The following is a 6,000-nucleotide window of genomic DNA, read 5'->3' on the forward strand; positions in this document are numbered from 1 at the left end:
ATATGAGGCGTAGCTTATGTTAAGTATGGACGTCGTTCCCGCACCGAGTTTTGAAAATTTTACGTCGTTTGCGTAAGTCGTTCGCGAATAGGGCTTTGCGTAAGTTACGTTCACGTCGAAACCAATGAGGCTTTGCGGCGTAATTTCGAGCATGCGCACTGGGATTCTTTCACGAACGTTCACAAAAAAATTTAAATACCCGGGGTCATCTTAAATTTAAATAAAACACGCCCACAACATCCCCATTTGAATCAGGCGGGCTTACGCCGCCACACATACGTTACGCCGCCGTAACTAAGGGCGCAAGTTCTTTCTGCATACGGAACTTGTGCCCAAAGTTACGGCGGCGTAACGTATCTGACATACGTTACGCCGCGCCGGCAGATACTGCAATGTATCTGAATCCGGCCCCTTGTGTATTCTTCCTTGGATTTTGGCGAGCTTTGTGTATTTCTTCCAGATCTGTGCAGTAATCCAGTGTGAGTCTTTCTGTAATACAGACCGCTCACTGCTGCTCTTTACTTGTGCAGGGTGACTGGTCTTGTCTCCGCCCCCTCCTGTAGTTTTCTGCAGCAGCCTGTAGTGGGTGGGGCCTGCATGGCCCCTCCCACAGCTCTGCTCTCTGCAAAGGGTCATGTACAGCGATGATGTCAATGCTAATATTACAAGGTTATATCTGGGTTTGAAAACGCATTTGGATCACGTAAAGAATGTAAAGTAAGCTCCTTGAAGGCAGTGACTGACGATGTACAATATAGGTAAAGTGCCGTGTAAATTTATGGCGCTATATAAGTACCGCTAATAAATAAAAACAATGGAGATGAAGAAAGGCAAGCATGTTTGTAGTCCAGCCTGTGTGATCGTCATGGCTGATCCCAGAGCCTAAAAAATGAAAAAGCTCCAAAAAACGAATGCGGCCACCCATAGGTGTGTGCCAGGTGTGCCCAGGCACACCCTAATCACCCTGTGCAGAACAGATCCCCCCTACTGACCTGGCTCTCCCCCTTCCCCCCCACAGCACTGCCAGCTTCCCTCCTTTCCCACCGGTTGTTACTGTGGATGTTTTAGTATGAGTCGGGGAAGGGGCCAGTAAATATGCCATTTACTGGCCCCCTGAATAAACATCGTGAGTGTGTTTGAGCTTTGGGGTGCACACCCTAATGCCAAAGGCTGCGCACACCTATGCGGCCACCATTGGATGAGTCCGCTGCAATATATTACATATTTGTCCTTGGATTTAGATATAGGGAGAAGGAAGGTGTTATACACACAATAGACACTAGATGGTGCACTTTGTACAGAAACACATTGTGAGCTCAACTATAGCAGAGACGCTAATCAGATAAGCATCAGCTCTGCACCGAAAGTTGGTAATGATGCTACAGCAGCAAATTCACTAATTAATAATACCTTTTTAGCCTAGGTTTCCACTATTGCGACCTGAACATTGCACAGCTTTTGCCACGATTTTAATGCGACTTGAAGTAACGCTTGTGTCTTCTTGAGGTCTATGGACCTCGAGTCGCAACAAAGTGGGACCAAAGTAGTGCAGGGGCTACTTTGAAGTCTCTGCGACTTGATGTGCATGAGGCTTAACGTCTGGCCTTGAAAAAATGCTAGCTGTCTGGATCTTATGCTGGTGATGTTTTTGCAAGTAGAGCCTGGGGAGAGGCACCACCATCCTTGGTGGGTGGTGAGTCCCTGCAGGTAGGGCCTGAGGGGAGGTGCTGCCATCCTTGGTGGGGCGTGAGTCCATGCAAGTAGAGTCTGGGGACTGGCACCGCCATCCTTGGTGGGGCGTGAGTCCATGCAACTAGGGCTTGGGGAGGGGCACCACCATCCTTGGTGGGGAGTGAGTCCATGCAAGTAGAGTCTGGGATGGGGCACCACCATCCTTGGTGGGGGGGGGGGGTGAGTCCATGCAAGTAGGGCTTGAAGAGAGGCACCACCATGCACCATGGGGGTGAGTCCATGCACGTAGAGTCTGGGGAGTGGCACCGCCATCCTTGGCGGGGGGGTGAGTCCACGCAAGTAGAGTCTGGGGAGTGGCACCACCATCCTTGGGGGGGGGGGGGTGAGTCCGTGCAAATAGAGTCTGGTTAGTGGCACCACCATCCTTGGTGGGGGGGAGGTGAGTCCATGCAAGTAGGACTTGAAGAGAGGCACCACCATCCTTGGTGGGGGGGGGGGGTGGGGGTGAGTCCATGCACGTAGAGTCTGGGGAGTGGCACCACCATCCTTGGTGGGGGGGGAGGTGAGTCCATGCAAATAGAGTCTGGGGAGTGGCACCACCATCCTTGGTGGGGAGTGAGTCCATGCATCTAGGGCTTGGGGAGAGGCACCACCATCCTTGGTGGGGAGTGAGTCCATGCAAGTAGAGTCTGGGGTGGGGCACCACCATCCTTGGTGGGGGGGGGGGGGGGGGTGAGTCTATGCAAGTAGGGCTTGGAGAGAGGCACCACCATCCTTGGTGGGGGGTGAGTCCATGCAAGTAGAGTCTGGGGTGGGCCACCACCATCCTTGGTGGGGGGGGGGGGGGGGTGAGTCCATGCAAGTAGGGCTTGGAGAGAGGTACCACTATCCTTGGTGGGGGGGGGGGTGAGTCCATGCACGTAGAGTCTGGGGAGTGGCACCGCCATCCTTGGTGGGGGGGGGGGGGGTGAGTCCATGCAAATAGAGTCTGGGGAGGGGCACCACCATCTTTGGTGGGGGGGGGGGGGTGAGTCCATGCAAGTAGAGTCTGGGGAGTGGCACCACCATCCTTGGTGGTGAGTGAGTCCATGCATCTAGGGCTTGGGGAGAGGCACCACCATCCTTGGTGGGGGGGTGAGTCCATGCAAGTAGAGTCTGGGGAGGGGCACCACCATCCTTGGTGGGGGGGTGAGTCCATGCAAGTAGAGTCTGGGGAGGGGCACCACCATCCTTGGTGGGGGGGTGAGTCCATGCAAGTAGGGCTTGGGGAGAGGCCCCAATGAAAATTTTCGTTTGCCAAAAAAAGCAGAGATGATGGCGGTAGAATCCACTTCTGAATGCTTGACAACTGTTGCTTATTCGCACTCTGCAGTGGATCACTTTGCAGAGGCACTAGGAGGGGGATGAGGTGGTAAAGATTGGTGCTGAGGGGGGATTTCAGCAGGGGGGTGGATTTGTACTGGGAGGAGAGGAATTTTATGCAGACACATAGTGGTCATACATCTTTGGGGGGGGGGGCTGCAGTCTGACATGTTTATCCTGGGTGCTAGATGACCTTGTCCGGGCACTGCAAAACTATCCCCTATTTTACAAACACTATAAATTTTGCGCAAACCAATCAATAAATGCTTATTGCGATTTTTTACCAAAAATATGTAGAAGAATACGTATCGGCCTAAACTGAGGAAAAAAAATGTTTTTTTTTATATATTTTTGGGGATATTTATTATAGAAAAAAGGAAAAAATATTGGATTTTTTTCAAAATTGTCGCTCTATTTTTGTTTATAGCGCAAAAAATAAAAACCGAAGAGGTGATCAAATACCACCAAAAGAAAGCTCTATTTGTGGGGAAAAAAGGACGCCAATTTTGTTTGGGAGCCACGTCGCACGACCGCGCAATTGTCAGTTAAATTGACACAGTGCCGAATCGCAAAAACTGCGATTGGTCCGGGTCTTAAGTGGTTAAGGAATTGATACATTGATTTGGCAGCATGGGTGTCAAACGTTGGCCCTCCAGCTGTTGAGGAACTACAACTCCCATCATGCCTTTATCTTTGGGAACCATGCTTGTAACTGTCAGCCTTGCATTGCCTCATGGGACTTGTACTTTAGCAACAGCTTAAGGGCCGCGGTATGACGGCTGTCACCCCGCAGTGCAGGTCTCCGATCGCACTCATCGACTTCCAGTAAGCAAAGCAATTGGCCAGATGTAGAAGGCCGTCGCTGGGCGCCGTGATGTCAGTGCCCTTATATGGTCTTATAATAGTCCGGATGAGGTCAGCTACGTCACAAGTGGATTGCTTCACCCGGATCATCACTGCTCTCGAGATGCCGATATCCTGAGTCTGTGCAAATCCTAGGCCATTATGAGAAGCCGGGGGATTAGGAGTCATTTGCTAAACACGGGGCATTTAATTATATATAAGAAATAAATAAATCTGGGATTTGGGTCAGCGGAGGAGTGCGCGGCTGAGAGCTCTCAATGTCAAAAGTCCACTATTATATATATTGTGTATTCAGAGCGTGGAGAAAATGTTCACAAAGAATCAAAACTTCCAAGAATTATAAATATTCAAGCCCAATAGCGACATTATGGGGACGTGTATAAACACGCACTACGCTCCAAACTACAGCTGTGTTTGCTAGAAGGTAATAAACTCATTTTTGTGCAAAAAAAAAATTACATGGCAAGAGCCATTACACTAAACGGCTCGTAGACAGTCCAAGGGAACAATGCATTCTGGGAAACTCAGTTCAAATTTCGAGGAGCATTCCCTTTTCCTGTCATAGAGGTTGATTTATCAAGAATTGGCATAGCCATTTGCCCATTGACAGTGCATGAACATTCGTTCTGTGCGAATGAGGCAAACAACGAATACAAATAGGCCAATCCCTGTACTATTCTATTGTAAATCATTAAAGCGGAGGTCCACCCACCCCTGCAGGTATCTGCCCCCCCCCCCCCCCGAAAGGTGCCAAATGTGGCACCAGAGGGGAGGAGGAGACAAATGAGCGGAAGTTCCACTTTTGGTTGAAACTTCGCTTTAACTTTGAACAGGAAATACCAAATTTGGCCACTAGATGGAGCTAAGTCTCATAGGAGTTTCCTTAACCACTTAACCCCCGGACCATATTGCTGGTCAAAGACCAGAGCACTTTTTGCGATTCGGCACTGCGTCGCTTTAACTGACAATTGCGCGGTCGTGCGACGTGGCTCCCAAACAAAATTGGCGTCCTTTTTTTCCAACAAATAGAGCTTTCTTTTGGTGGTATTTGATCACCTCTGCGGTTTTTAGTTTTTGCGCTATAAACAAAAATAGAGCGACAATTTTGAAAAAAATTAATATTTTTTACTTTTTGCTATAATAAATATCCCCCAAAAACATATAAAAAAACATTTTTTTCCTCAGTTTAGGCCGATACGTATTCTTCTACATATTTTTTGTAAAAAAAAATCGCAATAAGCGTTTATTGATTGGTTTGCACAAAAGTTATAGCGTTTACAAAATAGGGGGTATTTTTATGGCATTTTTATTAATATTTATTTTTTACTAGTAATGGCGGCGATCAGCGTTTTTTTTTCGGTACTGCGACATTATGGCGGACACTTCTGACACTTTTGACAGCGATCAGTGCTATAAAAATGCATTGGATTACTATAAAAATGCCACTGGCAGTGAAGGGGTTAACACTAGGGGGCGGGGGAAGGGGTTAAGTATGTCCCTGGGTGTGTTCTAACTGTAGGGGGGGGTGGCCTCACTAGGGGAAATCACTGATCACCTAGTGTATCTGGGTGGCTGATCCTTCACTTTTCCCATGATCACCTTTACCCCATGAGACAAAATCTTTCATGGAGCCACCAGAACATCTGTGTGAACCCACAAGCATGTCTCTGGGGTGTGGAGGGAACGGGAGTACCCGGAGGATAGCCATGCCAGCCCAGGGAGAACATGCAAACTCCATGTAGACAGGATCCCTGCTGCTCCAAGGCAGAAGTGCTAACCACTGAGCAGCTAAAAAAAAAAGCATAGTAAAATTTAGTGGCCCCAACGAAATAAATATAATTAGCTCTGTATTTTTCAATTAAGGCTTCATTTCCTCCATCTTTGGCGCGCCATAAAGGATATTTATGGAATGCGGTGTGACAATACGACGGGGATCATTGTTATGCGACATATGGGCCCGCTAAAAATCTTAATTACATTATAATGCGCGCATTGAGCATTGCGCCATCTGGGAGCCTTCCCGTGGTACGAGTCGCACCTGTCTCCAGTCGGATCTATTTAGGTATGTAAAGCGCGGAGCCC

The sequence above is a fragment of the Rana temporaria genome, chromosome 7 (genome assembly GCF_905171775.1).
Source record: "Rana temporaria chromosome 7, aRanTem1.1, whole genome shotgun sequence".
NCBI lineage: Eukaryota > Metazoa > Chordata > Amphibia > Anura > Ranidae > Rana > Rana temporaria.